Source organism: Cyanistes caeruleus, chromosome 15 (assembly GCF_971803275.1).
Source record: "Cyanistes caeruleus chromosome 15, bCyaCae1.hap1.1, whole genome shotgun sequence".
Lineage (NCBI taxonomy): Eukaryota > Metazoa > Chordata > Aves > Passeriformes > Paridae > Cyanistes > Cyanistes caeruleus.
In genome coordinates this window covers 4,308,255-4,333,177 of record NC_141715.1, presented here as the reverse complement: position 1 = coordinate 4,333,177, position 24,923 = coordinate 4,308,255, and the positions used below count along the sequence as shown (strand labels likewise).

Genomic DNA, 24,923 nt, shown 5'->3' with positions numbered 1-24,923 from the left:
TTCAAGGAGCAGAAAGGAAGCAGATGCCACCCATTCCTTCCCAGGGTAATTCCCACGTTCTGGAGAGCATCATCTTTTCCAGGCAGCACCACTAAAGTAGTGACAGAGAGCTCTGTGAGCTCTAGGCTGCTCCGTGTGCTCCCTCTCCTTTGCTAATTCTTTACCTGGTCTAGTTTTAAAAGCCTCAGAAGAATGAAATTCCACTCTGAGATATCCAGATACAATTCAAGAACAAACCCTTCAAAGTGGTAGGAGGAAGGTAAGAGATACAGGGGGAACCTGATCCCCCGGCTCTGCACACAGGAGGAAGGCGTTTGATTGCAGTTTTATTGTTCCTCATGTTAAAACTGACGGACTGTCAGGAACAAGAGGCTGTCCCTGGGGAAAAGAGCCCCAAAGCTGGGCTAACAGTGGCTCCTCTGGGTCTAAGAGCAGGGAGAGGCTGGGACTGCTGGGACTGCTGGCAGCTGCGATGCTGCTGTGCATCATTGGGGCTGCCACCTTCCTATCTGCTCCAGCCTTGGCTACCAGCCCTTCATTTACACACTTAATAAATTCACCTGTTAATTAGAAGAAGTAAATATGATGAGCTTTTGATATAGTTCAAAGGAGCAATAGCCAGTTTCTTGGTTCCCAGGTTGGCAGCTGCCCTTCCTGTGTGCCCCAGAATCAAAGTGCAGCTCTTGCTCCAGCAACTGTCAGGCTTTTTACATCTTTTGATCAAGAGCCTGGCTTCAGAAAGAGGAAAAACCAACACCCAACTGTTTTTCCCCTACAATTATTATCACATCCATTACTCAGCAGAAGCCTGGGATGCCCTTTCATTCTTACACAAATACTTTCTTTTGGGATTCATTTAAAGTTTCCTTGTGCATGAAGTGGTCACTTGTCAGCCATCCACCTGAAAGGGTGAGGCAGAGGAAGCACAGTCAGCTAAAAAGGAACCCTGGCTTCAAGCATTTATAATGAATATTGACAAAAAGAGGGGGTGGGGAGGAGTGGGAATCAAAAGCTCGAAAATTGCTGATTAGGCAAACACCGACTGCCTCCTGCCTATGGAGAAAATGGCATCATTAGAGGGATGCAACAGGGCTGGCATTATGCAACGCCTGGTCAGGAGCAGAGAACAGCACAGCAGCAACTCCCACTTGGACCAGAAAAACAGGAGATTGCCCTTTTGTTTGACTTGTGACATTTCTGTCCTGGAAAATCCCAGGCTGTGGTGGTTCCCAAACTGGATCACCGCTGTGGGCTGGGCAGCCAGAGGTGTCCCACAGACCAACTCCAGGAGCCCTCAGCAGGCACCAGTGGGGGATTCTGCCTCCCTGTCACAGATTACAGCAAACCCAACGTTAGGGAAGCCATGGAGTTTGGTGTTTCTCTTCCTTCTCATGTTTTACCTCTAATCATGGTACAAGTGAACCCGTAGACCAAGTGACTCAGCATGGACTGGGATGGAGCAGCACCTTGGGCTCCTGGAGACCTGCAAAGAGCCAGGGGCTGGGGACACAGCGAACTGAGCACCCTGCACAGAGCCTTCCCTCTGCACATACTTAATGTGAGCAGGGCTGGGGGTGGCTGTGTGGTGCCTCCCAGCTGATGGATGGTGCTCTCAGGCTGCCTGTGTGCAGTGTAAAGGAAAACCAGCAGGGCTGGGATCTCCTGGTGTTGCTGTGCCAAGAGAGATGGAGATCTCTAGTTAGTTACTTTTATTTTTAAAACAATCTCCAAGAATTTACTGCAAGTCAGGACTGGAAGGGGAAGCCGCAGCACTGCTTCCCATCTCCTCTGCTCTGCGCAGAGCAGACCCAGGCCCCTGGGATATGGATTTCAAGAGCAATAAATTCACCCTAAAAATTTAAAGAGGATGACGCAAAAAACTTAAAAAAAAACCCCAAACAAGCCAGCTCCATGCAGTAAAAGCCATTTCTCTCCTGACGTCTCTCTCCAGTTACAGCGTGACACATCAAGGTCAGACACCCTGTCCCACAGGAGCTGGGCTTTGTGCAGGGTGGGAATCATCCCCTAATGGTGTGTGATGGCTGATGTTTCATAATGATAAACTACTTATATAAACCCCAGGATTCTCATCGTGGGACACCATTTCCATCAAGTGTTCCCTCTCACAGGGCAGGAAGCCCTGAGCTGAAGTGCCTTCAGGAAGTAGGAAGAGTCAAAGAGTGGTTTAACCTGTGATTGCTTCTCCCAGGCCCTGCTCCTGTGTCCAACCGCATCCCTTTCACCAAGGAGAGCTCCCATCTGCAGCTCAATAAATCACCCATTCATGCCAGGAGGTTTCTCTATGGCAGAGGCTGAACTCAACAGCAAGAATAATAATCCATATGTTTGTAATTGTGATTAGCTCCTCTGGAAGATAAAACTCAGAAAGCTCTGCTGGAGCATCACAAATGCGGCAGCACTCAGGGCCCCCGATGCTCTCGGTCAGGAAAGGGGATAGAACAGGGAGCCCCTCCCTGCCTGGAGCATTTCCACCCCACCAGTCTCCTCCATGGCTTGTTTGGTTTCCCTTGTTTTAGAAAAATCTCTTTTATTTTTTTTTTTCTTTAATGCAGTGCGTTTTCTTCTGCATAGTCTCCTAAATGAATGCACAGGCTGTTTCTGGCATGCTTTAAACCTTCATGCATTTTTAATGATTTACAAGGAAAAGAATTTTTTTTCTCTTTCTCTCTTTCCTTCTATTCCCCCCCTTTTCCTCCTCCTTGATTCTTTTTTCTTTCCTTATGAAAAAAAAAAATGTAATGACTTAATACATATCAAGTGGAATTGCTGGCTTGTGGTGACGGTTTTATAATTCCAGGTTCAAGTTTTTTCTATTTAATTATGCACTATAATTCTCATGAACTATAATGCAATAACAAAAGCATGCACCAGGGTTGGCACAAGTCTGTTCTTTATTAGTGTGGGTATGGGTACTGTGCTTTATGTGTGAAATAAAATATTTGGACCTAATGCTGAGTCTGTTTCTGTAGAATTGCACAGAGCGCTTCTTCCTTTCAAATACTGAAGCAGAGGCTCTCTGTTCTCTGTCTGGCCTATTTCTCCCCTGATAAATTCAGTTGTACCTCATTTCATGAAGCCTTATTTGTTTGTAGCTGCCTTTGTAATGCCTTAATTGAATAGTGGGTTCATATATTAACCTGAAGTCCTCTATAGTATCTTAGTTTATGAAGGTTAAAAGTGATTAACTGATGAAAGGCTGCTTGCTGTAAATATTGACATTTCCCCAACCTGCCAGGGTTTTGATTAGCTCCTGAAGTTGCCGTAACATTTCTGTTTATCAGGTTATCAGCATTTCCAAAAGCTTATAAACATCAGGATTTTTCACATGCCAATTAATGTTTCAGACCCTGAAGGCAGCACAAAAAAATAAATGGTGAGTACATTCATCACCTCTGAGTGGAAGTGTGTGTGTAATATTAAGCTTGACTGTAAATATTTGCACAAACGGGACTAATTGTGCAAAAATTATTCTCGCAGGCACTGTATTTCCTTTTCATTCACTTCTGACGATACTGTTTGTAAATCATTTTGGTTTTTGGAAAGAATACTCTCTGGAGCAAGCAGGACTGCTTTTTACAGCTGCAAATGGTTTATTTGCAGGATTCTGCCTTGCCCAAAAGCAGCTTGGATTTGACAGCAAGTGCTGGTGAACTTCGTAATGTTTGGAGCTGGTATTTTAGAGAATTCCTCTGAAATCTTTCTTTGGTCTGGGCTCTGACTTCCTCAGCATTTCCATAAGTGTTGCTGGCAATGAATATTTAACCCTTCTGCTTACCAGAATCTCAAAGAGATTAAAAGCTCCCTGGCCTGTAAGAAGTCAGATTTTGTGAGATGGTTACCTTTGAAATGCCTAGGGAGTAGCAAAATGATATCAGGTAACTTAAGCAGCCTGTCATGCAGCTTGTAAAGTCAATTTTATATATATATATATATATATATATATATATATGTATGTGTGTATGTGTGTGTGTGTGTGTGTGTGTGTATATATGTATGTATAATAAACAAATAAAATGTACCTTTAGCACTCCTTATGGCAAATTTCTCACAGGTTCACAAACAGGAGAAGAAACCCTCCCAAACACTCAGTAAGTAACTCAGAGTAATATCAGGGCAATTACCCAGGGCAATGTGGCTGGGTGACTCCCTGGGCTGGAACTGCTGGGCTGTGAAGAGCTGCTGGGAATCTCAGTTAAAAACCCTCCCTGCCCCTTCCCAAGCAGCCCCCAACAGCACTCAGCTTCTTTATTTTAAATCAAACATTATTCTTGGGGGTCCAGGATACATATTTTGTGTGTCTGTTCCCACCCACAGATGTGGGGAGAGGGCTGCCTTCCTCTGTATAATCTTTTTCTTTTTTTTTATAATTTGTTATCATTGTTCTGTTTTCCTTTAAAACTGTGTTTTGACCTGCCCAAAAGTGTTTTCTTTAGTGTTTGGTGGTTCTGAAAATCTTCCTAATGAAGCTGAGCTTTCATCTCTGGCCATGCAAGTGAATAATACTTCTGAAGTACTTGCAAGAGAAACAATTTATTATCTAAAAATATTTAAAGCAATTATGCTATTCTGGGTTAGGGGAAGTACAAAGTTTGTGCTTCTATTTTTTTCCTACCCAAACAATTTAATATGCATTTTTTCATTTCTGTCATCCTGGTCAGAACTTCTCAAGGGCTTATGTTGCATTAAAGGCATGAATGATGAAAATATTTGTTATGGACTCATAAACCTCACTTTGCAGAGTTATGACATGTTGCAGACTCACTTGTAAATGGACAGAGAATTTCTCAGCAACTCCCAGAGCTGTGACACCATCAAGGAGCAGTTGCAAAGAAAGCTGTGTGCTGAAAACTGTGGTGAAGCATAAAATCAAAGAAGATTTTTTTTGGTATTAAGTGACAAATCTAAGAATTATTTAGTTTGCCAATATTTCACTGATTAAGAACAATTTTCAATAAAATGTGAGATGTGATGGTTTTGACAGAGTTCTGCTGTCCTCCTCCATCCCTGACTGCATTTACTTTCCCAGAAGCCCTCAGTTTAACCAAACCTTTTTTGTTCCCTCCGTGTCATTCCCATTCAACCACAGGAAATAAACATCTGGACACAGACACCCTTCTGTTCCATCAGCCAGGAGTGCAAGCAAGCACCAGGCCAAGTTCCCCAACCAAGGCATTGTCCCTTGTCTCTGGAACGGAGGAGGGTAAATAAATCACCTTCTTTTATGTACAAATACCATTTATACTGAAACTATGCTGCATTTTAATAAAAGCACTATAAGGTGTGCTGCTTTAATCTGAAGAGGACACTGTCTTTACCTTTTTTTTTTTTGTTACTTGATGTATTCCTAAGGGTGTGCTGCACATTCAGCTGCTGGTTTACTGCTGACTGAGGACCTTTTGAATTTTCAGCTGTCTTTGATACCTGGTTTTCTTACTTTTGTGCTCAGGCTTTAAAGTGAACCCACCGGCTGAGTGCTGCAAATGTGGAGTGGCTTCCTAAATTCTCATCTTGAGCCTCATACGTGTGTAAAAAATGTGCTGCTGCCTGCTCTAAGGGGTGGGCACTGTAACTGGGTGGGAAAGCTGAAGGCACTGCCAACATCTGCCTGGCATTAAGGCAGGCAGGTTTCAAAGGCATTGAAACTGCCAAGTTCCTCTGGAAGTGAATGGGTGTGTGCCATCCCTTTGAACTCCTTGCAAAATCCAGGCTCCGTTTGCTGGGAAAAGGAAGCTTAACCTTTTTGTGTCAGCTCCACCTCCTTCACCTCTTTATGATGCACTGAAAAGTAATCCTGCACTTCCCTGAAAGAGCAGATCTCCCTGAACACCCATCCTGCCAGGATGAGCCACTTCCATGAGTCATGGCTGTAGAGGCTTCCCATCCTTTTGACTGAAAGTTGTTTAACAAATTTCATCTTAAATGGATCCTGAATTAGTAACAGCCAGGCAGATGTAGCTATTCTGGTCTTGGGTGTCAAAAAAAGAAGTTTAAGAAAACCAAAAAAGGCATTTTACACATCTGAGCCTCTGGAAGGATGAAGCCAGGGGGCTTCCCTGGGAGCAGATCTTCTCCTCTGCCACTCAGGATCCCATCTCAGCAGCATCAGCCCCATCTAGTCCCGTTACCTGCTGCTGGCTTGCAGCGCTGTGACACCCCGTGGCATGCACAGCCAGCTCTGCTGGGATGGATTATTGATGCTGAGGAAATGGGAGTGTTACAAGGGCTTTGTTCAGAGCTGCTGAGCCAAACAACAGTACAGAAGTAGCTAAAAGCAGGGAGCGCCCATAAATTCACAAAAGCGCTTGTTTAGCCATTGATTTAGATGTCTGGCCATTTATTCTGATGACCCAAACCTCCAGTTGTATTTTTCTTGTATTTGCAATGGTGACTGTAAATGTTGCAGGGAATCATGTGGTGAAAGCAGGACCTCAGAGGCAGCTGCAGAGGAGCATTGCCTGGAAAGCAGCTCTCAGAGCCTTTCTGAGAGGGGAGTAGGGTGGAAAAAGAGATTTGTGTGTCCCCATGAACCTGTCCCCAGCCACCAGGGAAAACAGTGAGCAAATCCTATAGCTAAAGAAATCTGTAAGGTTTTTGGGGCTCCTGTAGGTTGATGTAAGCTGGCATCCAGGTTGGAGAGGGTCCCCAGAGGCCTTGCAGGAGCTCCAGAGCGTGGAGCAGCTCCCAAGCACCGCCCTGTCTCTCCTTGTACCTGTCAGGGCCTGGGCCGCGCAGCAAGGCCGCTCACCGCAGATTATCAAAGCCATAAAAATGTCAGCTCCTGTATTTCGGCTCTGAAACTGCACATGCACAACACTCTCCTCACATCCTGCTCTACCAGCAAGGGCTGCCTTTGGCTTTCTGCTTGGGTGACAAGTGGGGTGTTTCCCATGCTCCTGGCACAGGGCCGTGCTTCAGGCCGCTCCCTGGCACTGCTGCCCTCACAGCTCCGTGTGGAGCTGGGGTCAGAGGGGCTGGGGGTGAATGAAGGTATGACAGCTGCACCACTGCCACCCATTTAAAATAGCCTCTGAGGATAGCTGGAGTTTTTAGTGCTGGTGTTGTCACCATTGCTTGTGCAGAGTGGGTTGGGTGTTTCAGGTTGCTGCAGCTGCTGGTTTGCTGTGAAATATTTAGAGCAGTTGTATCAAAAGGTATCTGCCTAAAATGCATCATTAATGTGCAGCTCTGGGTAGTAAACCTCTACATTTAGGGGATGAATTTGGCAGGTGTCAATCAAAAGGGGATCCTACACTTGGGATCTTTAAGAGAGTAGAAAAGGAGGCAGATTAATTGCGTGGGAACATTGTGGAGCACGGAGCTGTGAGTGACTGTGGATACCAAGTCAAAGAGCACACTTGGGTCTAACATCCATCCCTAGCAGAGCCACCAGGGTCCAGGCAGAGGGCTCCAGGCTCTCTGGGCTGGAGCAGCCGCTCTCCCCCATCACCCATACCTGTACCAGGTGAGGTGTGCAAAGCATGGCCCCTTTGTCCCCCAAAGCACTGCTTGGTTCCAAGGGGAGCTGCAGGGGTTTGCAGCATGCTTTGATGGCTGTGCCAGAGGTCAGGGCTTTGGAGCCTGAGTCAGGTTCCGATAGACTCCATGCGAGCCTCTCCACTGATTTCAGGGCTTTGTATTGGTCCCTTATCTGTGATTAAAACTTTTTTTGAAATGAACTTGGCAGGAAAGCCAGGTGTGAGTGTTATGTTCCTGGCACGGAGCCAGTGCAGCCCCTGGTCTCCAAAGGTTGGTGGCCTTGGGTTTTGCACTCCTTTGCCTATTGTTAGAGCAACATCCTTCTGTTAGACTAGGTTTTTTTTTTCCCCTTCTTTTCTATTTGTAGAAGTGACTGGCCTTGCTGCACACATGGAAGTTTTAATAATTATTCCCAAGCAGCTCTGAGAGTTTTTTAACATGGAAACAAGTTCTACATTACTCGTTAAATTGGTCAAATTTCAATAAAGTCAGGAAAACATCTTGAAAACAGCATGAATATAATTTACAAAGAAAACAATCCAAGCGTTACTGCCAAAGAGTTTTCCAACAGGAAGGAAGAAAGAATTTCTCTTTCCCCCCACATAGAATGACTGTACTGTACGTTAAATTAGTGGTTTTGGGAGTGAAGGAAACCACCACAGGATCCACAATGTTAATAAGAGTGAAGCTGGTACCCGATGTGAGGATAGGTCTTGATTCTTTGTTACCTTCCTAGGTGGGTTGTATGAATCCTGGCTGCCAAAACTCATATTCCTGCAAGTAGCTCTTGCTCTGATGCTCTGCATCAGCTTTTTATCCTAGAGGAGCTCTTGCTTGCTGTGTTTTTAAGTGCAGCAGTCAAACTCCATGCAGGGGCTGAAGTCTGGCTTCTCAGCAAGCATGGAAGTGAATGAGATGCCCTCTTTCCCCTTAATACTACGTTGTCCTTTAATTAATCTGCTGAATCAGAGCCTGTGTGAACCAAGTGCAAACCCATGGGCTGACCTGTCCCATGCAAACCTCTCTGGAGTCCTCAGATCAATGAATCCCAGTGCCCAAACCACGGGGCTCTGACCTTGGCTAAAGGGGCTCAGGTGAAACCTTTGTGATTTTCCTACTCAGAGTAAAAAGATGGGCAGTGTAGCAGAGCACTGACAGCAAATATAGTGCTTATTCCTTAACAAAGTAAATTCAGAGGCCTACATGTCCAAGCCATGTAAAGGGGTTTTTACAAGTAGGCACTGACTGGAGCATTATTGTTGTAATTGCTTGTACTATCAACTGCACTACCTGAAAGGGAAATATAAACCAGACCCTAACTTGCCTGATGATAGAACGAGATGTAAAACTACAACTGTGTCTGGTGACCACATTTCGCAATTTTGAGATGCTTTTGCACTGACATGAAAGGTAATCTTTCCAAGTTTTTTGCAATATGAAACTCAGACCTCAAGATCAGGGTCTGGACTGATTGCACATTCTCCCCTTTCATTGAGAGGGACAAGTTAGTCCACGCTGAACTTCACAAACTTTTCTGATGAAATCTCATGTGAAATCAAAGTAATTTTTGCAAAACATTTTAGTTTTGGTAAAAGGGTGGGTTTTTTTGTTTTAAAATAACCTCACCAAACCTCTTAATAAGAACAGCTCCACTGTATTTTCTCTGTCAATTTTTACAGAACCTTCCCCTGAGGTTCCTTTGCAACTGATACAGAGTGGGAGAGTGGCTGTGCAAAACCCACAAATAGATTTTTGGAAGAGTTGTGTTTTGCAGTGAGGCTGCTGTACTGCTTAGTGTATGACACTTTCAGAAATGTTGCAAGGTTTAATTAACTAAAGCACTTTATCATCATTAGAGAAATGCAGTTCTATGAGGTTATTACTAGACTTTCTAAGGGCAACATCTGTATAGGAAAGAATTAAAATTTCAAACTGGTGACAAACTATTGTTTTGCCACCAATAGCATTGGGGGGAGAAACATGGAATGGGCACAGCTACTTAATTACATTGTTGTGCACTTTTTTTTCCTCTTCACTGTTATTTTAACAGCTGTGCTCCATCTCTGAGGCATATTTGTCTTTATCTTTGGCCACTTTGTCAGAGTTGGCAGAAGGACTCTTAGGTGGGGTTGTTCTCTTAGTGAATTAAACAATGACCAAAACTTTGCTCATTTCTTCCATCATTATTTCAGATTTCCATGGCTTCATTTTGACTGAGCAATATATGGCTTTGCTCTGGAATATGGGAGCAACTCAAGGACTGTAGGGCCTTCAAGGGCCTGCCTTTTTCAGGAGAGTGCTCAGGGACTGCTCTGTGCACTGTACTTTCCACCTACGCACAAAGACAATGCAGTAAAATGCTTCTGCAGCATTTTGAAGTGCATAAAAGTGCTCAGGTCTATAGTTTGTGCTCAGGCAGAGTAATGCACTGATGAGATAGATTTTATCTGAGCTAGGTGACTATTAAGGATAGTAAATACTCTTTAATACAAGCTGTTTGAGATCCAAACAGTTTCGGTACTTTCTATTTCTTCATTTTAGTGCCTGGCGACCATTGGAGGATTTAATTTGTCAATAAATGCTACAAATACCAAAGCCACCTCCATCTGCTGCTGTGACAGAATATGATTATCAGAAAAAACCCAGGTACTTGCCTTTTCTAATCTCTAAAGTCTCCTTCTGGCAAGTTTGGCAAACTTGTGTAAGAAATCTGTCTTTGAAGCTCACACTTGTGTTCAGGGTTTGTTGTTTGGTTGTGTCGGTCTTGGTGCAGAGCTCAGGCAAAGGGGACAAGGACCAGGACAGGTAAAAACAGCACAGAGAAACATCAAGAGAGGAATCTGAGTAGAATTTAAGGAAGCAAAATACTCAGGCAGGGGGAGCAGTGGGAGAAGAGGGTCCAAGAAAGTGGCACCATGAGTGCTCTCTGGTTTTTTTAGAGAAAATCCCAAGTCTATTGTAGTCCTGGCAGATAGTGATGATGGCATGGTTACTAGTTGCTGTTACAGATTTCAGGAATTTCTCAGGAAAACCTTCCTCTCTGATGTTCAGCTGAGCAAAAAAAGATGGCCAAGTTCAGAAGTTTAAAGAGATGTAGGTTGCAGTTCCCTGGTGTCAGCCCTGTTTGCCTTGGGTCAAAGCAAGTGTGTGGCTGAAGCACTGCACTCCTGACATTGGTTTGTGGCTGCTGAGGTCTTGGGCAGAGGGAGCTCTATCTCAGGGTGTCAGCCACAGCTTGGGTTTCCCTTCCTTTCTCTTTCTCTTGCAAAATTTCAAAAAACAAATAGTCAAAACCCCCCTGGGCCAGACAGGATAAACCGCCTGCAAACTGCTCCAGAAAATCTAAAAAGTGCCCATGAATGTGCTGGGCAAGGGTTTGTGGGCCAGCTGATGTCTTTTGGTGCATCCCTGGAGATTCCTTAAGGGACTGCAGCAGGACATAGAGCCTTCCTCTGGCTGAACTCTCCCTCAGCTGCTGACAGACACGTCCCTGTGAGTTAATTCCAGCTGTACACCCTGAGCTGAGTGTTGGCATGTCTGTGAGGATGGCAAGTGATCAGATGCTGTGACACCTGCCCATCTCCAGTAGAAAATGCAGTCAGTGCCCAGGTGTGACCAAACCTTCCTGCAGGAACCTGCTCACCCAGTTTCACTTGCTGGTGTCCCTTACTGGTGGTGTGCTGAAGTGTTATGATGATCTTTTGGCAATCTCTGATAGAAGAAATAGAACTCTAATTTAAAGCACAAAGAGAAGGCTCGAGGAATCTATCATTATTAATCCTGCTGTCAGTTTTAATTTTGGGGACATTACCTCACTCAACACTCGTTGGAAAGAGCTGCCAAAAACGGTGATGTCATCATCACCAGGCACATCTGACCCTGGCTGCTGATTGCCAGTGTTGAGTGCAAGTTAATAAATCCCCTGGTACCTGGATACACTCTGGAGTTTTATTACAATGCAGGCATTCCGTGATACCCCGGTAATTAAAGAGTCTGGGCAGGAAAGGAACCAAGCCACCATTTTCTACTATTTAGAGGAATTGTAAAATATGATTGTCTTTCAGGTCAGCTTCGTACAACTGTCATGTAAATCTGTGTCTGGATTGTGAGGAAAACTTGGAAGTATGAATAAATTCAAGATGAAATATAAGTGAGAAATCAGATCTGTTTCCCCAGATTGACATTTGCAGAACAAAGTGGCTCCTGACAGTCAGGGCACTCCACTTCCAAGAGCCAGAAACTTTTCCATTTCTAGGGAAAACTGCAATTCTGACATCTACATATGGATTTGGGAGTGAGGATCCCACCACTGCCATGCCTCTGTCTCCCTGCCATGGCTGTGAGCTCCCTGCAATGGAAATTTTGGGTGCTGCTCTCTAGAATAGCAGAGCATCCAAGTCTGAACCCAGTCTTGAGCAACATATATTTCTTGTGAGTAAGGGATCTTAGCCCATCTCCAGACACAGCCACAGGATGAGACAGACACAGCATTCATAGGGTTGCCACATTCCCAAGGCAGCAGCAGCATAACTTCTCCCAAATTTATGGAGGCCATTGAATAAAAGAGCAATTGAAGAAGTCATGTTGATGAAGCAAAGCCTTTGAAAATGGGAGCAGAGCTGGGGACTTTCACACCAGAGAAAGCTTTCAAGTCACGCTTGTTTGGAGCTGACATCTGTTTACCTTTAAAGGTCTATAAATAATATTACCTTTCCTCTTTGCTGACTGCTGGAGATGATGCTTTGCTTCTGTTTATAGACCCTCTCCTCTATCTTGATATTGGTGTTATCAGGCTGAGCAATTTGACATCATCATCACCACAGACATTTCTCTATCTCTATAGCAACATATGATGATGCCACAAACAGAGGATTATGCAATCTGTGTAGGTTCAGATGGAAGGAGAGGCAGGGCTGGGACTTCTGATTTGAGCACAAATGTCTCTAATAACAGTAAGGGGAATAGAGAAACTTGTTGACAAAGGAAATGTTTTTTTTGTCTAAACATTCTATTTTCCAAGATTTCTTCTGGTGGGAAAATCCCTCCTTAAAGTCCTCTTACACACATGTGTGTATTACATACATGCATTACATGTATGTATTATATATGCGCAGTCACAGAAAGGCATATTTGTGTGTAAATGAAGATATGCAAATGCAAAATCATTCCTAGGATTTGCAGAGGTGTTTCCAGTTCCCTGCTCACAAACTCTGAAGCATCCAGAATCTCCTGAGCTTCACCCATCCCAAGCAAAAAGGTGCTGTGGGTCTGCCCAGACCTCACACTCTCTTTGTTGAAGGACTGTCCTGCCAGCCCTGTCCTCTGTGACATCTGTGACATCTGGGGACATTGGTGTCCTTGACTAGACTAGAAATCCTAGATTGGATTTCTTCTTTGGATTGTCCTTGTTCACACCCACTTGGTCTTTACCAGGTTTGTCCTGTGGTAAAAGCACAGCAGAAATGTAAGGGAGTTCAAAAATTTCTGCCTTCCCAAAAGCTGTTTAGCAAACCCTAAGAAAATTCCTTTGTTGCCCTCTCAATTCCTCAGTTTCCCCAACAATAAAATCTTATACAAATATATAAAAATCAAATTATTATATATAAAATTATTAAAATAAATATAATTCTTGGGGAGGCACTGAGGATAACTTTGCTCTTATTTCTGAGAGCTTGACATTTTGGTGAGGGCATCCATGGAGACTCTGGAAAACATGCTTGTTTATCTCATTTTTATTGAACATATGAACGCATCCTATCTAGCACATGTTGTCAGAATCAATAACTGTGTCTTGTTACCAGTTTTTCCATTTATGGCATATTGTCCTGACATAGCTGTAAAACCTCAATGAATATGGTTTTAATAACCCAATGGTATTTAATGTACAATCGCTGTCTTATTAAGTCTAAATTAAATCCTTACTTGAGACACTTAATTTAAAGTGTGACTGATCTTTTCCTGGCCTGGAAGGAGATACTTAAGTGACACTTCTTCCAATTTGGCCACATGGTTGAGGGGGTGGGATTTAAATAATATATTTTGATGATACCACTCATCTGGTTAAAGCTGAATTGCATCATTTTATGAACACTCAGAGACAGGATCAAATTAAATCCAACTTCCCACCAAGTTAACTCAGCTGAGTTTCAGAGCTAAATAGTGCATTTAAAACACACACTTATTGTGACTATCCACTCATCAGCATCTGCTTGGCTTTTCCAAAGGAAAAAATGAACTGCACCATATTTTTCTACTCAGAGCCTCTTGTGGGGTGCCTTTAGAGTTGACAAAGACAAGGCTTACATTCTGCTGTGGGCACACTAATAAAATAAACCTAATAAAATAAACATTACATGCAATAACGATGCTACTAAATCTAAGTTCAATGTGTAGCTAAAGTGTTACCCACAGATCTATTTAGAGTGATGTGCCTGGACTCTTTTTCCATCCTTTTCCAACCAAGAGTCACATAAACATTTGCTAAATTGAAAGCGTCATCAGAGCCAATGGGAGCTCCACAAGCAGTTTTGGCACGTGCAGAGCTGGGGAGGGCACTGAGCTCAGGGATAAATGACATGCTGTCACTTCTCTGTGCCAAGGCCACCACTGAAAAAATGGCCAGACCTGAGGGTTTGGAAGGAAATTTCTGAACAAAAATGCCTGGTCAGACCCTGGACAGCATCACATATATTGTGTCTGTGCTTTGTGGCTGGGCCACACAATGATCATCAGGTTGGGTTAATGCAAATTGTGCAGTTGAAGGTGCACAGGAAAGGAAAACACCCTTTAGTACAGGCAGATGTGGAGTTTCAGTTTGATGACAGGGAATGCATTTTGCTGAGAGCCAGGAGAAGAAGGGACAGTGGGGTAACTTCTGGCAGGATTTTTATTTGCCTCTCTTTTTAGCCTCTAGATCTTTGACAGCACTGATGAAAAGTTAGGCAGGGCCATCAATACTATAGCTCTTAGATTCTAGCTGCATCTGAAGCTACTCTCTCTGTATTATTCATTGAAAATACACTCTGGGATATTTCAGCATAGTGTGGAAGTTTGTAACAAAATAAATAAAAAAAGGAAATAACATTCCTAGAATTTCAGAAATCTTTTTTATCAGTGGAAAAAAGTCTGCTAAGCAGTCTCTGCAGTTTGCTGGGTGCACAAACCATGGCTCTTTGGGCAGTCACTGGTAGGATGCAGTGGAGTTGCTGAAGAAATGTACCCCCAAGAGGTGCTCTGGACAGGCTCTGTTCCATGTCTGTCTCCATATTAAACACATTTGGTGATTTTTCTTTGCTTTCTAGCGAGCTTGGTGGTGTTGCTCGTTTTAAGGATGAACTTGCTCTTTGCACTACTTCAGGATCTTTATCAAAGCCCTGGCTGCTGGATTTATGGGATTGCACAAAAGCTGCTTCTGTCACTCAGAAAACCAAAGGGAAACCCAGATCCAAGTGGTTTCAGGGGTAGGGTTCAAAGTGTGACCAAAACCAGAGGTCAAGCCTGGGGACAGTGTAAGCTTATTCCTCTTTCCAAGAGCCTCAAAGTTCACTGTGAAGCATTGTCCTGACTGCTTTAGAGGATGGAAAGCGCTTAGAATCAGCAATAGTGCTGATGTGAGCAATAAAGGGGCAGGACAAGGTGGTTCATGGCAAGGATCTCTCTGAGGTGAGAGGTTCCATACAGGTGTTGGAGCTCTGTTTGCAGAGCGCTCAGAGCTGCCTCTCTGAATTCAAACTTTGGGATTTTGCAATGCCAGTTACTGTGTGCAGCCTCACAGGGAGCTCAGGATGAAGCAAATGTTGTTGCTTCATGATCTTCTGAAAAGAGCTTGAAATCACAGCCTGTCCTGAAAGCAAGGAGAATGTGCTCAGCTCAACGTCACCACCAGCAGAGCCTAACTGAGGGCAGTATAACACTTCAAGTAAAAATATTTGTGTTCCTATTATGCCTTCCATCCAAGAACTTAATGGCTATTTGGTTCAGCTCAGTCCTGATGATTGATTTCTCCTGGATGCTGGGGTGAGAATTGTTTTAACAGTTTACAGATGGACAAATGAAACAGGGAGGTGTCCAATGCATTGTCCAGCACCGTGAGCTAAGCCAGTGGCAGAACAGTTGTATCCCTGTTTGATCCCAGCCAGGTTTAATCCTTTTTTTTTATTATTCTGTAGCAATTTGACTTTTTCCCTAGCATGTGTACACTTCAATAACAGAATCACAGCCACAGGAAATGATGAGGCTGAAGACACTGATGAAGACCTTTCATCAGTGTTTATCCTTCTCGTTCTAAATCTGGAATAGTCCTTATTACAATAATTCCAGTTCTATGAGATATATTAGCTTTGCAGTGTTGGTGCTGCTTCTGTGCCTCTGCATTTAACAGTTTTCCAAATAATTTACTCAAGCTCACAAGTTTTAAGAGCTTTTCCAGGATGAAAGAGAAGGGAAAGGAATATGCTCACCCAGAGTGTTTTCTCTGTCTCTCTTTTGTCTACCATTAATTAGGAAGGGTTTCAAGTGATAAAACCAGCTTGTTGTTATAAGTCATCCACATGCTAAATTAAAATGGGCAAACTGACATGGCAGTTAAACCCTCAAAGCCTGAAATCAATCAATAAAATCTATGGAAAATTACTCTGAGCAAATTAACATCCTTTAATACATAAATGCAAATTTTTTTTCCACATCTCTGCACAAAAGCTAGTCAGAAATTTCCAGTGCATCCTAATCTCATCCCAAGAAAGGCACCATACACTCTCCTCTTTCCACCTGCACTTCACAGAAGTCCATAACTCTGGAGTGGAGATGCTGGGGTAAAGCAGCTGAATGAAGTTTGTGTTGTGTCCTCATTTTCTGGTAGATTTTCCCCAAAACATCTTTTTGACTCTTTCTTTAAGTGTGACCATTCCAACCCCAGTGAATGTGCGCAGAGAGGACAGCTGGGTGCACACAGCTTTGAGGAGCAGAGCTGGTGTATCAGAGAGGTTTGCAGAGCAATGGAACTTAATGGTTTCTGGGGGCTGAGGACAAACACCAATCCATCTTTCTATGTACTCTTGCAAGCACTCAGCATTAATATCTGAGGGCCTTTTAGTGCCACTGAAGAATTTATTCTCACAACACCACTGGGAGAAGGGATTTCATGGCTTTAGTTTCAGTATCAGTAGGAATTTGAGAAACTGAGCCATAGAGCTGTTGCTTTCCACTCAGCTCCTGTCTGTGGGTATTGTCAGAAGATTACCAGATGAGATAAATGAACTAGAGAGTGTCCCAAGAATTCTATTCCCTTCCTATGCATCGGTGTTTTGAGAGGTTTAAAGACTTTGAATATATATAATTGTTTCAGATTTGGGCTAAGTCACCCCAGATAGGTAAGTGCAACAGGCCAACAAACTGAAGGGCTGGGAGTGTTTTTAATTGAATGGTCAAAAGCTGTCACTTTGCTGAAGGAGAAAAAAATCTGAGGTTGTGAAATGCAGGAGTTCATTTCTCTGCCAATAAAGCTCTGGAATGGGATTTCTAGATGTTTCCTATCAATAAATTGTTCTAATAAAATGTTGTCTTTACGCAAATTGAAATTTTCTGCAGGAAAATACTGACTTTGCTGAGTTGCCCCCTCCCCTTGGGAAAATTTAAACAGGGCTTCCTGGCTTCCTGCTGGGAAGATTTTTGCCAATTTTATTTTCTGCCTGAAGGGAGAAAAACAAATTGATGCATGTTTTCCAACAGCCAGCAGAGCTGGGAGGAGGAAGGAAAGGCCAATTGCCCTGGCTGTCTGCCTGCCACACAGCGTGGTCACCTCTGCCCATTGGGCTGGGCGGGAGAAACAGAGGCAGGGGTCCTGGAGGGCTGCTCTCCAAACCCTACCCAAAATCCTACTGCCAGTTTCAATGAATTCTAACCTATTAAAAAAAAGCAATTTTTAAAGCTGCTGTAATTTTTTTCTTTTTTTTTTTCTTTTTTTTAAAGGAGAGGACAAAAATTTGTTTAAATTTTTTTTCTCATATTGGAATGGATTTGCACCTTTTGGGCTGGTCCCCATCATGTGACAGCTACAAGGAATTTGAAAGGACAATTACTTTTGAGAAGTCTACAATACCTTGGCAGCTGGAATTCCATCAGATAAGCAATATTTGATTAATATTGGACAGTAGGAGGAGACAAAATGGGATAGTATGGACATATTGGAAAAGCACTCACAAGAGCAACTCATGGATTTGCAATATTCCAGCATGGCTTGCCAATGCTGCATTAAAATATTGCCTTAAAAGCAATTCCCTAGATCTAGTGCATGATAAGCTGATGAGCAACCCCCTCCTCCATTCCAGATACCTCCTTCAATGATTTTTCCACCCATCTCCTCTATCGTCAGTGTCTTGAGCAAGGTTGGTTCAAGCAAATTTAAAGCAGGAATAAGTATTGCCAATTTAAATCAAGGGTTTTCCAGTCTGTCCCTGGCACAGGCCTCAGGGCAGGGGTCTCTTGCAGAAACAGGTCATCTCCCCCTCTAGGTGAGAAGAATCAGGTGAGTTGTGGCAAGGAAAAGGCAGGATAAGGACAGAAACGGGAAGAAAGCAAAAGGTTTGCAGAGCAAGGAAGGCATTGAAGATTTTGCATTTCTCTTCTCATTGTACTTTACTCCAAACCCTTCCACAACCTTCCTGGAAGAGGGGGAAGGGCAGGGGCTGATTTGCATCTTATGTTACTGCTGACAGTAGGAGGTCTTAATTGGGGCACCAAAGAGCAGGTGTATGCTAACGTTAATCTTCCCTTTCACCTGTCACTCATGCAATGAATGTGATCTCTCCCTCTCATTAGCAGCCCTCTGTCACATGCCAGGGAGCTTTGGAAGGGTCCCTCTGAAACTTGTTGGGATTGATTTTCCTGCCCATGCTGGGTTATTATTGCCAGACCCCGGACAACCGCTCCCAGGGAACGCATCTGCCCAGTGGAGGTGCGGATAAGCATTGCCTAATGGACTCAAATTATGTGTGCCTTGTGGAAAAATGATCAGGAATTCGTGTATTGGACTGATGATAAACAGATAGAGATGGGCTCGTTTTGAAAATAACGCATTGTGCGCTCGAGTGTTGCAGAGATGAACTTAGGAGGAAAGTTAATTTAGCAAAGATACTCAATTTGGTGTTATCTCCAAATGTTGATTCCTGGAATCATTACTCACTCTGGAGTCAGGCAAAACTTCCCTGGATTTCAAGGACTGCAGCTGGAGCCAAGAGGAAATTGGCCTGGGAGAGGATGAAATAGTAATTCTAGAATTTGGACCTCCATCTCTTGTAGTTCACCTATCACAGCAACAACAGCCTAATCCTTTGCTTGAGCAATGCAGAGTATTAGGAGACAGCTCTGAGCAGCCAAGAGCAGCTAAACCTGCTTTGCTTTGCTCTTTGTGCACCCTGAACTCTGTGTCTTGTGAAGAACCTTCTGTCAGGACAGTGATCTCTGCCTCCCAGCCACGCATTTCTCACAAAGAGAAGAGGAAAAAGGAAAATCACCTCGCAAAGAATTTATCTGAGCTCTTCACATTCTTCTAGTGCTGCTCTGGAACACGTTCCACTCTGGTTCACCCAGAGGTGAAATAAATAATTATCTTTGGGGGAAAAAATTCACATGGTTGAAAGTATTATATTCTGAGAGCAACAGTTTGTTGGCTGTGAGTGGGATCCGGGGGGATGAGCATCAGCTGCAGCCTGGGCTCTGAGTCACAGCACAGTCCCGTGGGAATCACAGCTGCTCCAGGGCTCCAGTGTTGGTTATTTCCTTTAGGATGATGATGGCTGGCCTCTTCTTTTATCATTCCTCTCTGTTGTTGGGAGGTGGCTTTCTTTATCATCAGATTCCTTCCAAAAGCAGTAATTCTGTGATTTAATAGGATGGAAACCAAGAAATAAACGGGGCTGACACATTACATTAGTAATGTAATTCTAACTCATAATCTGTATTTTCCTTGCTGAGGTTGGGTCATGGTATGAGACATTTCTCTTTTCTGAGATTAGGGGAAAAAAACCCCCTGTAATATCTAATTGTGTAGCCCTTTTTGAGATAAAATACTCAATATTCAGCTCTCCTGTAGAGGGAAACAAGGACTTTTAGAGGAAGAAACAATATTCACTTTTAGAAGAACCAGTATTCAAATAAGTGTGGTAAAAATTATGATGTTCACCCTGCTCTCATTGTAATTTCTCCTCTGGACAATGGAAAGCATTTTATCTTAAATTCACAACCCCTTTATTGTCTGTCTTTTAGTGAATTTTAAAAATTGAATTCTTCAATTCCTGTATTTACCTAGTGTCCTAGAATCAAACAATTGCCGAAACCATAAGAAACAAGCACAGAATCAGGAGGAATAACATGATTGATTTTAAACATATGAATGTTACAGACTTCATAACCTGGCAAAGTGGGACAGGGAAGCACCAGACTCAATGAGATGTGCTTTGCCATGATGCTGGATGGGGAATCTAAAATCTCTGTTATTCCAGTCCGTGAATGTGTTGTCTTGAAATGTACAAGCTGCAATTAAGAGCTATTGGATAATAACTATGCCATGAAAATGTCCTAAACTATTAAAGAGCTGAAGATGAGAGTGTGCTTTTAATGTTTCACATAAACCATTTGGGATTTGAAGAACTTTCAGTGCTCGTGATGAAGTTGGAATATATCCTTGCTTGGGTTAAAGGGAAGGAAGAGAAAAAGCCCTGAATTAAATTTTTGAGCTCAACACTCTCTATTTTTCTACATGTTGCTCAGTTCTAAACAGGGAAAATATAATCAGCTTTGTTCATGAGCATATGCTTTTGACTTTTTTTCTTCTTGGAGCCTGTGAATTATTAATAAACTAATTTCTCTTTATAGTTCAATCTTTGGAGACTTAAAGTGCTCACTCAAATGCACTGAACAAGAGGAATGCTTCAGCTCCAATCAGCTCCCATCTTCTTTGGAAATGCTGGCCTTGAGGTATCTTTGAGTCTTTGAAATCAATCTTTAATTCAGCCGGGAATTTCTGATGGCTTGGAGGTCTGGTCTGTTAATTCTGCCTAATGCCCTGTTTAAGTTTGGGGCATTTCTACCAGATGATTTTCTGCTTTTACTTTGCTGAAGGACTAAGAGCATCCCCTTCTCCCTTCACTACACCCCTGTTCCTTTGTCTCCAAGTGAAAACAAAAATGCTTGTTGGGCTTAACAAATAAATGGGGGGGTAGGATGATCAATACCCAAAGTGGCACCTAGGTGAGATCTCGTGGAGCTTTCAAAGCCAGGTTTACACAACTTGATCTGTAGGATCAGCAGTGCAGGTGTCAGAGAGATCCTTGTGCTGTTTTGAAGCCTTTCATCACTCCTGCCTCACCTGAGGGTTTCTCATTCTTGGTTTATCAGTTGCAATACCTGAGGGAGGGGGGAGTGGGAAATGAGGGGAAAGGAGGCCAGGGCAAAACCCTAAAGTCCTGTGTCCACCAGGATGTGAACAGCCTGCAACAACTGGGCTGTCCAGTTTTGTCTGCTGTCCTCTGGATGATTTGGACCAAGATTTGGATTACAGAATGCGTGTGTAACATCTTCCATAGAGGGATAACATGAACCAGAAATTACAAGACTGAGAGCCTTTTTATTTAAAAATTGTGATTTCTTTTCCCCCAGAGCCTGGGCTGAGAGCTGGACAAGCTCATTTCAGTTGTGATCCTGTGAAACAAAGGCTCTCAATGATAAAGCAACATTGTTTGGTCTTTCCATTCTCATGCTTCTAAAAAAAGCTACCAATGACTGAAAAAGGTCCACATGAAATTTAAAAATAGGCTGAGGGACCGGGTTACAAGTCACTGAGCTCCATGTGGTCAAATAAAAACAACTATAGCAAAAAATTGCTGTGCTAACTTAAGCTGTACAACAGAATTTCATTTACCCAAAATATTTAACTAACGAAAACCACATTAAGGCAGTGGCCTTCATTAACAAAAATGTCCTGAGCAGAGGTGACTTCCCAGTTAAAACTTCTTCGGGAAAAAAAAATCTGACTCCTGAAAGAAAATGTAAAACAAAACAGTTAAAGAAAAAACATCTGTATTTCTCTAATGTCTGATCTGTCTCTCTTCCTCAGTTCTTACTTCTGGGATGATTTGGAGGCTCTTGATGTCCTTGGTGGTGGGATAAATCTGGAGAAGCTCCACTGGATGCAGAGCTTGGTGCTGGCTCTGAGCTCTGGTCGTGCACACCCATGGTGTGAGCAGGGCTGGTGGTGGCACACAGGGGCACAGCAGGGTTTTCTGCACAGGATTTATTTTCCAGCTCTCTCTGAGCAGCTCTGCAAGCCTGGGAAAACACGCCCAAACCTGGGAAAACACACCCAAATCTGGGAAAAAACACATCCAGACCTAGGAAAGGGAAATGTTTCACTCTGCTGGTGCACAGAGGGATCCCCAGCAAGGGACAAAAACAATTTGATTCCAGCTTCCCATTGAGGTGGATGGGATTTGTGTACCTCAGCCCATGAAGGTCTTTGGGAAATTCCAGCCATGAAGGTTAATTATAAGCCTTTAATTAATCAGGCATTCACTGTGGGCTGAAGTGGTCTGGCTGTCTGAGCTCTGGCAGGTCCTTAATTAACACCACCGGGGGCTGGGGAATGGGGTGACTTTGAGGCAGCTGCAGGTCTCCACTGAAGGCTGGAATGGTGAAGGCTGGAATGCTCGGGATGAGGGCTGGAGATGCTGCCAGGGGGCCAGGGCTGAGCACTGGGATGGGGACAGTGATTTGTGCCATCCACGTCTGGTGCAGTCAGTGAATGAGTCCCATTGGGCTCCCCGAGGTGAACAGGAAAAAAAAATTGAGGGTTTCATTATTCCTTATGCATGAAAAATTAGAATAAATTGGTAACTGGAATTAAAAATCCAATCTGGCTGGCTTACTTGGTGAAGCTTTTTAAAACAGGCCTCTTAATTTAAAATTGCCTAAAAATTGGGGTAGCAGTAAATGATGTCTCTGAACTTTTCTTTTTTTTTTTTTTCATAAATATAAAGTAATTTTTTAACTACACAAGAATTTATCATCTCCTGGGGTTCCCTGGCCAGTTAAATTCTCTAACATGGCTGGTGTTCTGGAGGTACCTGGTGCAGAGAGAGTCTTGTCTCTCTGCAGAATATGGGAATATGGCCTGAGAGAGAACTTCTGGCCTCCCTGAAACCAAAGGCAAAGTAACATTAACTTCAAGGGATCTGGGATTTCTCTCAAATAATATCATTAGCAATGCTTCAGTGGTCTTTAACTTAATAAAAACAAAATGGCAGCATTAGACAGAGATGCTTATGAGGGAGGAAAAAAGCCATTTTGTTTCTCCCAAAATTATAGGAACTCTATGTTTTTTTTTCTTCAGACATACCCTGCATTTCTTCTAAGAGGCAAAAATACGATGTGGGAAAAAATAACTTTCACTTGATGCACTAAAATATTTTTAACTATCCAAATGATGGAAGCTGCATCCACGAGAAAACCAGAGAGGACTCCTAAAACACTATGAAACCAACAGAAAAAAAAATAAAAAATAAAAATCTCCATTCCTGGAGGACGCCTGTTTCTTTAAGCAGCTGTTTCTTGTCTCTGAGGTAACAAAGTTGTCATGTGATGCATCTGTTACCATGGCAATAATCTGTAATTGTGCAGAAAATCCACCAAAGTAGCGTGCAAGTCCTTGGTGAATTGGACGGAGAGAAAAATCACCCCTGTGCAAGCCTTGAATTGATGCTGTTGTGCAACTGCCTTGGCCAAGGCAGCCCAGCTTCACCTCCAATGAATTTTCCTTATTTCTTCGCTCTGTTTCTGGTATCCAGTGCTTGCCTGGTGTTTAAACACCCTCCCCACTCCTGCCCTCACAGATGGTGGCTCGTGGGCATCTTTTCCACCCTCCCCAGCCACAATCAGGGCCTTTTACAGAAAGGATCTGGAAACTGCTGCTGTTTTGGCCAAAGGTGCAAAGCCTGTGACTTTTAAGCCATTTTTTCCAAGCACAGGTGGTAAAATGGCATTAAATATTGCTGCAATTGCCATGGGAAAGGTGTTCCCATGTTTATTTTATCTCTCTCTCCCAAAGGGGTGGCCCCCAACATCTCCATTGGCTCTGCCTCCATCGGGATGTGTCGTTTCACCAGCACCTTGGGAACAGCTCCCACGCACCCTCATGTGCAGCAGTATTTGTATTTATATACAATATATAAATTTAAATAAATCTTCTGCTAGCAGGCCGAGTTCAGAATCCTTTAAAACCCACTGAAAATAGAAACACAGAAGGATGGGAAGATGAAATCTGCAGAAGTTTCTGCCCTGCATTAGTCATAAAATAAACTGCTGGAATTTAGAAAGAAAATCCTTGAGCATTTTGAGTCATCTGCTCATTATATCATTGGGCTAAAAGTGCTTGCTACTCTCCAAATCAAAACGCCAGGGAAATCTCATGAGAATATGCCTCGTGGGCAAATCCCAAAAGGAGAACATCTGGATTTAAGATGCCATTGCCCTGTACTTAACCCTAAGCCACTGAGAAAAATGACTATTCTCCCTCTCTCACTCTCTCTGTGTTGTTAGTAAATATTTATACTACACAAGCACCCAAAGGCCTCAAATGAGAGTTGACTTCCATCTTGAGGCTCATGCAGGCCTAACAGAGAGAGGAGCCCCCTCTGCTCTGCAGGGCTTGCTCGCTGTTTGTTTTTCCTCTCAGCTATAGTGAGATGAGCTGCACCATGCCCAGCAACTGAGTTATTGGAATTAGATGACACCCTCATTTCTTTCAAAGGGGGGAAAAAGAGTGTGTTTGTTAAGTGGGGTCAGTTCAGCTGAGGCAGCTTGGAATCAGTGAAAACTCTTTTGTGCCCACACCAGCAGTGCCACCTTTAGCTTTGCCTACCCAGGCTCTGATATAGCCTCTGCACCCTGAGTTAAAAACATGAATCTGCTTTGTCTTCCCTTGTAGTGTAGGTGTTAATTAGACTGATGTGGATGATTTAATACCATTCACACTGATATTCAAGCCTAAAACCAGACCTTCTCAGAACCCAACATTTGCAGAGAGTAAACTGAAATTCCCTCCCCCCATACAAGTCCCTGCCTGTCTTTTGAGGCTACACAGGTGCCTCAGGCTGAACCTAGGCTGAAAGGACCTTACAGAAAGTCATTTGCTCTCCTGTGTCCTGCAGCTGAACCCAGCCCCACTGAGTGGGTGACCTGAGATCTGCCTTTTTCCATCTGGTTTTGAAAGAGGGATTCTGACATTTGAGTTGTGGGAGCCTCATTCAACCATAACCTGAGTCTTCTGCAACCATCTCTGAAGGGGAGGGTTATGACCCCAGTGTAAACTAGATGGAGCTTCCAAAAATCCATAGGACCTTTGCTCCATACAAACTTCCCCCCAAACGTTTGCTTGG

At 43.3% G+C, this 24,923-nt stretch overlaps 1 long non-coding RNA gene across 1 annotated transcript; it reads left to right on the top strand.

Moving 5' to 3' along the window:
* Nucleotides 1–4,022: 4,022 nt before the first annotated feature.
* Nucleotides 4,023–23,071, top strand: LOC111935486 (uncharacterized). Its single transcript, XR_002867706.2, has 4 exons — nucleotides 4,023–7,008; nucleotides 10,039–10,143; nucleotides 20,368–20,469; nucleotides 21,608–23,071. It is a non-coding gene; the product is annotated as an uncharacterized LOC111935486 (long non-coding RNA).
* The last annotated feature ends 1,852 nt before the right edge of the window (nucleotides 23,072–24,923 follow it).